Here is a 15228-nt window from a genome sequence, read left to right as displayed (position 1 = left end):
TATGGACAATTCACACTCTTGCTCCCCCTTCCCTAACTCACGTAAACAAACTGGTATGTAGTCATGCATGTTTTCCTTTGAACTCAGACTTACATACACATACCCAAAACATGCCTTGTTTTGCTTTTCGGTCAGTTTGTTTGTTTTTAACAAGATGGTGATATTACCCTTCTCTGCGTCTTGTTTTTCTCTATTAACAAAACCTTTTAGTCAACCGGTCTAATTACATGCTTCCTCATTTTTTAAAGCATATTTCACATGAAGTAGCATCATTTATTCATCCATTTCCTACTGATAGGCATTCACATTGTTCCCAGTTATCGCTGCTCACCATGGTGCAAATAAAGTCCTCAGTCTGTGATTGCTAGGTGAGAGTATGTATTACATTACAGACTACACACATGTATATAAATTTTAAAATACTAAAATGTTTTAGTTACAAGTTTTACAGCTTCTACATTTCCACTCTTGGTTAAGAAGGCCAACTCCCTCCATTACTTATGCAGGCTTCTAGATTTTCTTTTTAAAAATTTATTGCTTTAAAAAAAAAGTTTTTAATCTTTAGTTCATTTAGGATTTATGTGGTATTAGAAACTGTACATTCTTCCATGTGGATGGCCAGTTGTTCTCAATTTATGACACAATCCATCCATTTCCCCACTGAACAAAAATGTACCATCTTTATTATTTATTAAATTCTCATATAATGGCATCTATTTCTCAATTCTTGCTCTTTTGTACTGATCTTTTTGTCTATTCCTTTGTCAATACCATATTAATTTGATTATAATGGCTTTATAATATGCTCTGATATCTAAGGTAGCAAGTTCCCACTCACAGTTATGTAAAATTTCTTGGCTGTTCTTGGGCATGTATACGTCCAATATACACTTTTAAACCACTTTAGTCAATATTCAAAAGACTGTATTTGGTTCTAATTTTAATTGTGTTAAAATTATTTTTGGTTTATTTTGTGAGAAGCTTAGCAGTGACATTTTCTTCCCATTCAAAAATATCTTCCCATTTTTTCAGTTGACTTATGATTTAATTGTTTTTTGTATGTCATGTATTTTCTTAATTGTATTCCTAATTAGTCTACAGACTTGTTTCTATTGTAAATGGAATACTCTTCTCATTTTCTTTCTTTTTTTAGGTATTATTGTTAGGAGGGAAGAAATGTATTGATATCTTCTACCAGCTAACTTTCCAACTTCTGTAATTCTAGTTTCGCTTTCTTTCTTTACCCTTTAGAATCCCTTGATTTTTTCTAGTCATCAACAAAATAATTTCACTTTTTGTTTTCTTCAATGTGACTATCAAGTATTTTCTTTTCATACTGTGTTTTCTAGAATCTCCAAGAAAAGTCAAATAATAATTTTAGCAGGCATCCCTCCTTAGTTCCTGGTTTTAACAGACATAGTGGTATTAAGTATTTTGTTCTTTAGGATAATATTCATTGCTATTATTTTTAGTTTTTTACCATTGCTCTGCTCCCTCTTTATTTTTGTTATTTTTGGCACTTCTGTTGTATTTAAATGGTTCCCTTTTATTCCTATTTTCCTTTGAAATTTTGTTTTGCATGTTGGCTAGATTTTTCTCATATATTGATATGATCATACAGGTTTTCTACTTTTTAAAGTGGTTTGGTGTTTTCTTAGATGTTAAGCTCTCAAAATCAATGTGGCTGAAAGCCTCAACTAGAAGAATGAGGAGTATTCTTCTAAGAGGGTCACCTATAAGAGAGGAACAGGTGTGTGATGGTGGAGTTAGGGAAGAGTGAATCAGAAATCCTTTTGTGAAGTTTGCAGAGCTATGAGATTACATGGTGGAGGAGGGAGTGATCAAGGGATCAAATGCTGTTGGTAGATGAAGGTGAGAACAGTACACTGGGTTTAGTAGCATGGAGTTACGGTGGCCTTCACAAGAGTACTTTTGTGGAGGATACAGCTGAACTGAGTTGGTGTTATAAACTTGAAAGTCACTGGTATATCCACGGAGTTTAAAGTCATGAGGTGACCAAGGAAGTGACTAAGAGTATAAAGAGACGAGAGAGGACAGAGTCCTGAGGCATCCAACATCAAGGGTTGGGGATACTTGGTTCTGACCATTTCTCCTGGATAAATACAAATTATTGCACTTCTTAGTGCTTTCACTTATTTAAAAGTAAAAGGGTTGAATTAGAGCAGTGTTTTTCAAACATGGAATAGAAGAGAACAGAACATATTTGTATGTACCACATCAAAGGTAAATATGGCTTCGTGGAAGTTAGGTTCCAGGCACTAATGTTAGGCATTTGTAGGCATCCCAGGCGCTGGGACATGAAGAAAAATGCATTTCTTATTGAGGATCACAGTAAAAAAAAAAAACTCTGAACACCAATGGTTGGGATACTCCCTATGGTCATTTCCAAATCCAAGAATCTATCATTTAAACTGATGTTCTGATCACAGAATTATATTAGATCTAGTATTAATACAAATTAGCAGAGAGAGATTTGACATCAATCTCATTGATTGTCTTGGGGATCTTCCTAAGATAAGCAGGTGACAAGGGTGACATAAAAATTCTGTTTACTAATTGGTTTATCCCTGTGGGGCTCTAAGAAGAGGGGAGGAAGCAAAGGAAAGCATAGGAGGTTATATGACTTCCAGGACTGACTGAAGATCAGTGGGGCCTCTTAGGAAGAGGTATATTAAACAAAAACAAAAAATGCAACCAGTTGCTTTAAGTTGACTTCGACTCATGGCGACCCGATGTGTGTCAGAGTAGGCTGATTTTTCCAAAGTAGATAGCCAGGCCTTTCCTCCAGGGTACCTCTGGGTAGACTTGAACCTCCAACATTTCAGTTAACAGCTGAGCAATCCAAGCATCCAGCATAGGGGACTGGATAACTAAACCATGGTTCCTTCACTGTGGCACTATTTGTGCCATCCAGAGACTAAGATGGTACAGGCTACAAATAATGGGTTTTGGTAAGTAAATCATACAATAATCACACATAGATGGGAAAAAGACGAAGCGGAAAAATCTCTCATCTTTGATGCTACAGGTTTTATTGTATTGTGAGTAGCCAAAGTAAAAAAGGGAAATGTTGGAGGCAGGGAAGGAAGAGGGTGGATTACTGGTAAATTTTTTTTTTCTTTACCACACCATAATATATTTTTCAAGTATTTGAAAATCAGCCCAGATAAGTGGAAGTCAGCAAAAAAAAAAAAATTCTGCATATAATAACAGAACTAGACTAAAACAGAGGTATGAACTACTAAAACGTTGTTGAGTAAAATTCCATCATGTGTATGTACCATTTTAATCAGTTACCTATTGTTGGATTTAAAAATACATATATATATTTAACAAAAATTACAGTCATTTTCAAGTGTTATCTCAGAATAGATTCCCAAAAGTGAGATTTCTATGTCAAAGCGTAAAAAAGTAACATCGCAAATGACAGGTTTTGGTAAAATTACAACAAAGCAACCTTAAAAACAAATACAAAGACCTAAGACATGTTATTAGACCTCAACTATCATTGATCACATCTTTTTAATTTAATTTTGAACAAACTATATATTAATATGATTAAAAAATCAAAACTATATAAAAAGATGTGCACTAAGAAGTCCACACCTCTGTCCCTTCCATATGGTTCACCTCTTAGTGTTTCTTTATGCAAATCGAGCTAAACTATATATCTTCTTCTATCCCATTCAATTATAGCATAACACATACATGTTCTGTACCACTGTTCACTTAGCAGTCTGTCCTGGAGCTGTGTCTGTAACAGGACACAGAGGTCTTTCCTCACCTCTTTCCACAGGTACATGATATCCATCTTGTGAAGGAACCATGGCTAAGTTATCCAGTCCCCTATGCTGGATGCTTGGGTTGTTCAAGTATTTTGCTATTGTAATCAAAACCAAACAAGTAAATTACTTTACTCGTGTCCTTTTCTGTGCACTGTGAATGTCCTTTGCCCAACTTTTTATTAAGAAATCTGCTGGCTCCTTTTATCTCTGATTCTAGAAGCCCTACATATATTACAGATGAGCCTTTTGCAAAATGAGTTGCAAAATGTTTTTCCAGATAGTCATTTATTTTTTAACTTTGTTTATGATAAATTCTGCTCTGCAGCCTTTTTATTGTTATGTAAATGAATCTGTCAATATTTTCATTCATGGCTTTTAGTTTTGAGTAATAGCTAGAAAGGTCTTTCCTGCACTAAGAATAAATTAACCTATATTTTTTCTTCTATTACATCTGTGGGTTGCTTTATTTTTTACATTAAAATTTTTGATCTACTTGGAGTCTATCCTGGTTTTAGAAGCAGTTATCCAGCTGGCTCAACAGCTTATTAAAAGTTCATCTTTACCCCCAAAGATAAAAGTGCTGTCTTTAGTGTATACAAAATTCTTGCCTTACTTGTACCAATACCACACTGTATTATTATTACTTTATCAGTGTTCCACCTCATTTTTCCTCAAGAACGCTTTGGCTATTCTTAGCTCTTTGCATTTGCATATTAAGTTTGGACACTTTATTTCTATAATAAAACTTGTTGGAGTTCTGATTAATATTGCACAAATTTATTGATCAATTTGGTGACAACTGACACCATTAAAATACTGAGTGTTTCAACCATGAGTACAATATATTCCATTTCTATTTAATTTTATTGTTTAATTTCAATAATGTTTATACTTTTCTGTGTAAAGATCACGTATCTTGAAAATTCAAATAATTCATGGGAAAACTACAAGCATAAAGAATAGCAGAGTATTAGGTTTAAAGGCAGAAAAATCAATAACCTTCTTATATAGAAACAATTGCTGAGTAGAATAACAGAAGAACAGATTCCATTTACAAATGGCAAAAAATAAAATACTTAGGTGTAGATGTAACAAGAATGTCTAAAACTTATGTGAGAAAAACTATTAGAATAATGCTGAAAAATGCAAAAATAGGTTGCAATAAATGAAAAACATTCCATATTCTTAGATAACCAACCAGTTGTCATCCGGTTTCTGACTTACAGCAACCCCGTGCATTTGAGAACAGAACTGCACTCCATAAGGTTTTCAACAGCTGTGACTTTTCAGACGCAGATCGCCAGGCCTGTCTTCCCAGGTGCCTCTGGGTGGATTCAAACCGCCAATCTTTAGGTTAGTAGCCAAGTGTTTAACCATTTGCACTACCCAGAACCACACGTACTTAGATATGAAGACTCGATTTTAAGGATATCAGTTCTTCTTAAATTTATAATTTATATGCAATCCCAATTAAAAAAAAAAAAAAAAACTATCACCTCCCTCAGCCAATGCTTTGATTTGATTTGATAAAAAGTTCATTTAGAAAATAAACAAGCAAGAACAGCTAGGAAAAAAAACAGAAAGAACAATTGAGGGATGGGAGGTAGACTACTATGTATTAAAACGTATTGTAAAGCCTCTATAACTAAAACAGAGTGGTAATGGTGAATGAATATATAGACAGTCTGATGAACCAGCACAAAATCCACAAAGAGACCCAAGTGTATATAAAATTTAGTATAAGACGGCAAAACAAATCAGTTAGGAAAACCCTTTTAATAAATGATGTTAAATCATTTAGATAGTAGTATTAAAAAAAAAAACAAATTGTATCTCTTCCTCCAACTATATACAAGGATAAATTCTAAAATGACCTAAGCATTAAAAATATAACTATGTAATTATTAGAAGAATATATGGGTTAATTACTTTATAAATGAGTGGGGAAACCTTGCCTAACTGACTCAATATCTAGAGCATAAAAGGAAAATATTATTAACTTTGACAACCTTTACCTGGCAAAAAGCACCCTAAGTAATAAAGACAATTGACAATCTGAGAAAAAAAATATTTGCAAGCAGTACGTAAGTAGGAAGTCCTTTCTTGCTTTTCCAGCCATTCAGGCTTCCTCTTGTGCCTCCTATTGACAAAGACTAGTGGGGAGGCAGTTGGCAAAGCAGAAATGTGGTTTGCAAGATCCTAGCTATAGCATCACTGCAAAATACAGAAGAGATTGGATCTTAAAAGCCACCACACGGCGGTATCAGATCGCCTCTGCTGCTGTTCCCTGGATGCCTCATCATTCCTTGGTGTTCCCTCTAAGTCTGTCAGCGCCTTTGTAAATAATCCCTTCATTATGTTCTTTTCGGTTAAACATTCTGGTTTAACTCTGACCTCTTGGAACCCTAATATGGCACTTAGACTTTATAGGACTGAAGGAGTAAAAGATGGCATGTGCAGTTCAGTCAGGAAGTTGGCATTCTACCATGATGGCTTCTATTGTTCCCATGAAGGTGGGATTAAGATAAGAGCTGAAAGTGAGTGCTGGGAGAGAGCAGGAGGGGCTCAAAGCTTCGAGAGGGAATATCTGGAATACCTTCCATACAGAATGTAGGTTCCATGAGGGCAGAGACTGTCTTATTCACCACTTAATCTTCAGTGCCTATACTACACAAAGTCGGTGCTTAATAAATATTTGTTCAATGATTTAAGCAGAAATAAAACAAATCTTAGAAGGTTGGTACTGGTGGGCAGTATAGAGAACCCAGGTGAAGCTCATGACCATGGATTTATATGGACCAAAAAATTCAAGATTGGGAGCTTTTCCCCAGCCATGCTGGAGTACAGGTGTACCATGCCGGGTATGGGGGTAGGAAAAAGTTACATGTGTGATCTTGCCTGTGCAATAGAAAGACCATGAGGCAAAGGACTTGGAAATACTGCAACTGAAGTAAGGAGCAGGGGAAGCTTGCCACCAGGGAGGGAAAGAAGTGGAGATGGGAGGGGACAGAGACCTGCTATTTCCCATCTATGTCCCCTCGGTATATTCCCACATGATAAGTGAATTCAGTTTTCAACCATCACTAAAATTTTGTTCTTCATTTTATGGTCATTTGTTCCACATCCACAATGAACTTTTATTACTTCTTATAATTATGCAACTCACCAAGAGTTAAGAATCCATGGCTACCACTTTGAGCTGGCAGAGAAGTCATGATTCCCTACTGAATGCCAGTATCTTAGCTTAGGTGACTCAAATTTGGGCTTTGGCAAGATCATAAACAACTAATTATCTTGAATTTTCAGATTGAAGAAAGAAATTGAGGGACGAACAACCCTAAAACTGGAAACCCTACTGCCTTATCACAGTTGATTTTTACATGGGGCAGGATAGAGTAAAACCGTTTTGTACAGATTCAATACATGTTGATTCTTTTAATCCCTATTCTTAAATTGAGTTCCAGTCAGTGTTCCTCCATCTAGGCAGCCCCTTTCTCCATCCCGCAATTGTCTTTCATCGTATATCTCTACCAACCTATCACCCAGGGCACCTAACACATACTCTAGGATGGGGATCAAGAATGTTTCTAAAAGGTAAAGTTCAGGATGAGATTTATAGCTGAAGGGAGCCTTCCAGGAGACAGTAGACTGATACGCCTTGAATACAAAGTGGACATAACAGGGTGACACTGGAATATCACAGTGTAGGTCTCCCAAGAGGGTGGAGTGTGGGAAAACTAGAGGGAATTGTTCCCCTGGAACCAGAAGAGAGGGAATTATGGAGCCAGAGTGTTTCAGTGTATTCCCAGATTTGCCCAGCAGAGGGAGCCCCTGGCAGATGATGGGCTAACCATACAATTAGAAAAAGCTGAAGCTGGGGGCTTTCCAAAACATCATGCCTGCTATTTCCAACTGTTCGGAGAAAAGGTTAAATAGCCAATTATTAAAATATTCAGAACAAAGTATCAACAGCTATATTTACTTTTCTACATTAACTTCTAACCTTTATAAATCTGTTGAGTATATTTTCCATAGTTTGTCATATACACTCAATTTTGTATTTTGCTTTTTCTTTTTTGATTTAAGCCAGCATTTTTGTTAGCTTTCTGTGTGTTGATAATAATCATTTAAATACTATATAATTCTTCAAACCTGCTGGTACAGCTAAATTTACAAAGCCACTCATCCGTTTGGTTAGAACAAATTCCAGAGTATTTTGGCTGCTATATTAACTTTGGACGCCCTGGTGGTGTAGTGGTTAAGAGCTACGGCTGCTAACCAAAAGGCTGGCAGTTCAAATCCACCAGGTGCTCCTTGGAAACCCTATGGGGGGACAGTTCTATTCTGTTCTATAGGGTCGCTATGAGTTGGAATCAACTCGACGGCAATGGGTTTGGTTTGGTTTTGGTTTATACTAATATTTCCAAAATTAGGTATTTGCTTCCAAAATTAAGAACTGATTCCTTAAGATATGTTCCAAGGTAATGGCCATTTATGAACTTTTCATCATATTACCGTATTGACTTTATCAGAATTTCTTAATTTACAAAGCCATTCACTGTATGTGGTTTAGGACATTAACCTGTATGCTTAACTTTAAAGGCTAATTGAATGAATAAAATGCTCCCCTCAAGCTTGTTTAAATTTGTATTTATTATGTGGAAGTGTAAAAACAAAATATCAAAGGCAACATCCCCTGCCCTTTTTTTTTTTTTTCCAGAAGTGCCGAGTTTCTCCTTTACCAGAACCAGCATTTAATCAGCAGATGACTATACTGTCTAGATTTGTTAGGCTAAATACTTTAAAATTCCCAAAGCAGATGTATTTTCCTCTTTCGTATTATTGTTCTCTAAATTCCCCATATCCAAAGAAAACATAAGAGCCCTCCATGTGCTATAAACACGGTTTTTGCCTGTTATCAAATATGACACACTGGTGGTCCCTTAGGCTTAAGCTCATTTGGTCTGTGAAACATTACTTGGATTATTCCATAAGTCACTAGACAATGGCTGGTCTGAAAAATTGACACCTTACATGTTACCAGTGGAACAGCAGCAAACTTTTATTAAGCTTCTTTAGTAAAAGAAGCTTATTTGTTATGTTTCTCTGTCTTCTATCTACTAAAGAAAAAACAGAACCTTCCTAGTGGTTAAAACAAAATTTTTGCTCCATCCCACAATTCTCTCTCCCGTATTTCAGCAGAGCATAACAATGAATACTTTTGATTCCGTGTTGGTGAAGTTTCTACTGATGGCTTTGGTTTTCTTCATGAACAGGGCAAAGGTCATATGGTAAGAATAATGCCCAATATGGTGGCAAAACAGAAATGAGTGTAGAGGAGGAGATTTGCAATAGCCAGTGTGGAGAATGGGGAATGGACTGACTAATATCTCAGCAGGTACAAACCATGACTCTATGGCAGTACATGGTATTTCTCTAGCACAGCCCAGCTGCCTAGGGACAGATGTGGTTGGTGGGGCTGACCAAAATTTAAAGTTCTGTTCAACTGGTGAAGTGCAAGAATAAGGGGACAAGAGAGATAAGGATATCAAGAGATGCAATGGATGGACAGACCGTGATGTCTTGGCAGAATAGGGCAGGAACTGAAGAGAGAGGGCAGTGCAGAGATGGGGATAAGACAGGGATCATGGGACTAGAAGGGGTCAAACCACAGGGCGATGCAAATAACAGAGTGAAAGGTCGATAAGGATGAGACTGTGGAGAGGAATATGCAATGTTGAATTTATTTACTACTTCAGAGAGATGTTGGCTAGGGCTTGTTCCAGATGATGGCTGGATTCCAGGGGGGCTGATTCTGAGTTGTGGCTCTGATGGAGCGGAACACGGGAGCTGAGCAATGAGGAAATGATAGTCCAAGAGGGCACTTCTCAAATTCCAGTGTGCAAAATCATCACATGGGGTCCCTGTTAAAATCCAGATTCATGGGCCTCACCTGAGACCTTATTTTATCGGAATGTGGAGAGTGAGGCCCAAGAAGCTGCATTTTGTGGTTCAGGCCTTAGAGGAACTATATTCCAAGGTGTTGGGTGGGCTTTCCACATGAGCACTGAGTTCACCCAGGCTGGGGATAAGGCTAGGGTAGAACAACATGAACTAGGTGATGAGGTCTATACCGAATGTGGGCAAGTGACCAGGTTGTTTGACAACAGTGAGAGAGCCACAGGGTGACAAGGCTGAATGGCCTGGCTGCAAGTAGAGGGCTTTTCCCTCAGGGTGGGAGAGTTTAAGTGTGGAAAAAACATTGGGGAACACTGAAGACACACCCCACCTCTCAATCCCAAAGCTGTGGGATAAGGGGAGTATCTAACTTGCAGGAAGAGAGCTCCTCAGAAAACAACACTCTCAGGGGAAAAGCCAGGATTCTGTCAAGGTCTGGAGCGTGTAGGAAGAGACTAAAGCAAAGAAATTTTCTCTACCACATCACACAATATCCCACAGGCTCCGGACTGGCTTGGTTGGATATTAACACAGTACTTAGCCAAGGCAGTATTTTCAGCACAGAACTGACGGATAAAATGATGTTCAGGTCAGATGACTCTGATGATGACGAATCACACCAAAAAAAGAAAATAAATGGAATAACTGAGGCAACTTTTGGCTTTGGTTTTTAAATCAACTTCATCGAAATATAACTTATATACAGTAAACTGCAGAGTTTTGACAAATGCATACACCCATATTACTACCACCTAACCAAGATACAGAATATTTCAATGATCTCAAAAAGTTTCCTTAAGTCCCTTTGAAGTCAATTCAGTTAAGACCTAAATAAGTGGAGAGGTATGCCATATTTGTGGACTGGAAAGCTTAAACTGTTAAGACATTAATTTTCTTCAAATTGCTATACAGATGTAATACAGTCCCAATAAAAAATACATCTGGTAGAAACTGGAAACCTAATTCTAAATTTATATGGGAATGCCAAGGACTAAGGGTAACCTAAGCAATCTTTAAAAGAAACAAGTCCAAGGACTTTATTAAAAACCTACAGTAACCAAGATAGTATGTATTGGCATAAGGATAGACACATAGATCAATGGAACAGAAGCACAAACTCAGGAACAGACCCACACATCTATGGTTAGTTTTTTTTTTTTTTTTTTTGAATGCTAATTTGGTAAAATAAACATTACATAAAATTTGACATTTTAATCATTTTTAAGTGTTCAATTCAGTCACGTTAATTACATTCACAATGATGTGCAACCATCACTACTATCTATTTTCAGAAGTTTTTCATTCAAAGAGAAACTGAGTGCCCATTAACCAACAACTTCCCATTCCTTTCTCCTCCCAGCCTCCAGTAACCACTCATTTACCTTTGGCTCTATGTATTTACCTACTGTAGATATTTCATATAAGTGGGATCATATAATATTTGTCCTTTGTGTGTGACTTATTTCACTTAGCGTATGATTTTAAGGCTTATCCATGTAGTTGCGTGCGTCAGACTTTCATTTCTCTTTACCACTAAATAATATTTCCTTGTATGTATATACTACATTTTGTTTATCCATTCATCTGGTGACGGACACTGGGTTGTTCCCACTTTTTTGCTACTGTGTATAACACTGCAATGAACTTTAGTATACAAGTATTTGTTTGGAGTTCCTGCTTTCAAATCTTTTGGATATATACCTAGTAGTGGAATTGCTAGGTTATATGATAAACCTACTTTTAGCTTTTTGAGGAAGTGCCAAAGTTTTCCACATTGTTTGTACCATTTTACATTCCCGTTAGCGATGGATAAGGAGTCTAACTTCTCCACATCCTCACTAGCACTTGTTATTCCCAGGTTTTTTATTAAATAGCCGTCCTGGTGGATATGAAGTAGTATCTCATTGTGGTTTTACAATACATATATCTGACAAAGGACTCGTATCCAGAAAATATAAAGAATCTATAACTAGATTAATAAGATGACAAACAAGCCAATTAAAATAATGGGTAAACCAAAACCATAATGAGATACCACTTCAACCCAAGAGAATGGCTAAAATTAAAAAGACTGACAATCTCCAGTGTTAGCAAGGATGTGGAGCAACTGGTACTCTCATACACTGCAGGTGGAAGTGGCCAATCTTGTCACCACTTCAAGAATTTGGCTGTTTCCTATAAAATTAAACAATTACTTATATAGCCCAGTAAACTCTACTTAAGAGAAAGAAAATATGTCCATACCATGACCCGTATACATGTGTTCATATCAGCTTTTTTACAATGCTATAAACTAGAACCACCCCAAATGTCCATCAGCAGGTGACTAGATAAACGAATTGTAATATACCCATATCATGGAATACTACTCAGCAATAAATGGGACAAACTACTGATCCATGGAATAACATTGATGAATCTCAAGAACATGTTGAGGGAAATAAGCCAACACAAAAGAATGCTTATGATATAAATTCCATTTTTATGAAATTCTAGGAATGGGAAAACTAAGCTGTTAGTGAGAGATCAGTGGTTTCCTGGGCCAGAGTTGTAGAGGGCAGGGCAGTGACTGCAAAGGGGCAGAGGGGAACTTTCTAGGTTGATAAAAATGTTCTGTACGTTGATTATGTCACTAACTATATGAATGTAGGTCCCTGAGTGATGGAAACAGTTTGCACTGGACTACTAACCTAAAGGCTGGCAGTTTGAACCTACCCAGCAGTGCCACAGAAAAAAGGCCTGGCAGTCTGCTTCCATAAAGAGTACAGACAAGAAAAACCTACGGAGCAGTTCTATTCTGTAACACATGGAGTCATCATGAGTTGGACCCAACAGCAACAGTTTTGGTTTGTTTTGTTCTTAATACATATTTATAAAACTCATTGAATTGTACAATTAATAAAACTAGTTGCCATTGAGTTGACGCAGACTCATGGTGACTTTGTGTCAGAGTGGAACTGCACTTCATAGAGTTTTCAATGCTGATTCTTCTGAAGTAGATCACCAGGCTTTTCTTTGGAGGAGCCTCTGGCTGGACTCGAACTTCCAACCTTTTAGTTAGCAGATGGGTATGTTAACCATTTGCACCACCCAGGGACTGCATATAATTCATGCAGATACCTTTTATTGTGTAAAAATTATTCTTCAATGTTAATTTGTTATTCAATATATCACTGGTTGAAATGGAAAGTAACTATTAATACCTTGAAAGAATTAAGTTATTTATAATAAAAATTAAAGAATACTATAGAAATTAAAGGGTGAAATAATGGCATGATTAATTAAAATAGAAAACAACTTACAAATTTTATCTTAGCCCGTAGCTGCCTCCCTAACTAAAGCCACCTTTGAACCTTCCATGTTCCATCATTCTGGTTGTTTCATATTTTCCTAGTTTATCTGTCACTAAACAGCTATTGGATAAACTCAGTCATATGGGGATTTAAAGACGTTATATGCTAAGTCTAGCAGGTACATTTTAACTTCTAAAGAAAAAATGAACAAAAGGAGGAGGAAAGAAAGAATAAAGATATAACAACAAAATTAAAAGCCAGTTCTTTCAAAAGCACTGATTTCTGGCAAAAATGACCGTCTTAGTTATCTAGTGCTGCTATAACAGAAATATGACAAGTGGGTGGCTTTAACAAATAGAAATTTATTTTCTCACAGTTTAGGTGGCTAGAAGTCCAAATTCTCTGTCAGCTCTGGAGAAAGGTCCTTGTCTCTTCTGAGCTTCTACTCCTTGGTGATCTTCATGTGGTTTGGCATCACTCTTCTCCCATCTCTGCTAGCTTTCGGTGCTTGTTTAATCTTTTATATCTCCAAATGGATTGACTCAAGACCTACCCTAATCCTGCATCATTAATTTCAGAGAGAAAACCCATTTCCGAGTGGAATTATAACCACAGGCATGGAGGTCAGGATTTACAACACATATTTGAGGGGGACACAATTCAATACATAACAATGATGAAAAAGAAATAAAAATTTTAAAAATGGGGGAAAATCTGCATTTGTTGCAGTCTGTAACAAATTCTAGTGAATTGCTTTTGAGAATAAACACATTCCAAAATTTACACAAAAGGAAGAAGCCTCAAAATAATTAACTTTGAAATACAGGATCAAAAGTGGACCAGCCCATGCAGATAACAATGTCACAGTAATAACATGAGCCTCATATTGGCAAAAAAAAGAAAGAACATTTGAAGATAATCAGGAACTCAGAGTCAGGCTCAGGTGGATAAGGGGACTAACATATTCACAAGAAAAGGAAGCAGTGCAGAGATAGTTTGTAGATGATGCCAGGAAAACTGGCTCACTGAAAGACAAAAATTAAACTGGATCCTGACCTACCATCACATACAAAGGTGGACTCCACGTGAACAAAAGTCCTAAAAGGGTAAGGTAAAACTCTACAATTTGTAAAAGGAAAGGAGACCATTGTGCAAACTAAAGGGATTGGGAAAAACTTCTCGAACTAAACCCCATAAGCACAAGCCATAAGACAAAAACCAATGACTCTGATGATATGAAAATGAAGATTTTCTGTTCAATTAAGGAAGCTAGGACGAAGTTAATTCACCACCTCCCGGGTTCGAACCCCCTTCCCCCGCTTTGGTCTCTTAACTCACCACATTCTCTCCATGTCCCTGGGCGGGACTCAGGTCCGGAGTCACCATCTCCAACACCTGGAGATTCCTTCAAGAGCGGCTGCATCCTCAGAGCTCTTGTCCTTAACAGGAAAGAGAGCTGCGTCTGCGGAGGCCGCTGAAGGGCTTCTTGGGGTGCTGCGTACAGATCTCAGTCCCTGAGACTGTGAGAAAGGTCCCTAGGACTCAGACCATCCTGGGTGAGGGGCGGAGAAGTGACCTATCACGTGAAAAGCGCTGGAAGGAGGGGCGGCGGGAAAAGTAAAAACTGGCCACCTGTGGGGCGCGCCCAGCATAGCTGGAGGCACTAGGGGGCGCTGGTGCCCGCGCAGGCCGGGGGCGGGGCCAGCGTGGTGGCGGGGCTCCTGCGGCGTGAGAGGCGGCTCCAGGCAATCAGCTGCGCCCCGGCAGGCCATCGCGAGAGCGTTCAGCGCAGCTGACGCCGGAGTCCTGCTTTGGGCGATCTCCTCCTCCCGACCCTGGACCCAGCGGATGAAGTCCTGCTCGGAACCGCTGCTTTCTGCGGCTTTGCTCACCTCTGTGCGAGTGTTTCATAAATAACTGAATTCCGAATGTAAGAATCGCCTCTGAGGAGAGATGGGTTGTTTTATGGACAAACAAAACAAACATAAAAAAAAAAAACTTTGTAAAAAATAAACCCGTAACCGTGATCTTCCAGGACCTTTCCTGAACTCTAGCAATGACTACGGCAGGGAAGTAAAAGCAAAAACCAAACCCGTTGCTGTCCTGTCGATCCCGACTCATAGCGACCCTATAGGACAGAGTAAAACTGCCCCACAGAGTTTCCAAGAAGC

This window comes from Elephas maximus, chromosome 1, assembly GCF_024166365.1.
Source record: "Elephas maximus indicus isolate mEleMax1 chromosome 1, mEleMax1 primary haplotype, whole genome shotgun sequence".
In the NCBI taxonomy this organism is placed as follows: domain Eukaryota; kingdom Metazoa; phylum Chordata; class Mammalia; order Proboscidea; family Elephantidae; genus Elephas; species Elephas maximus.
Note: the sequence above shows the minus strand (reverse complement) of the source record.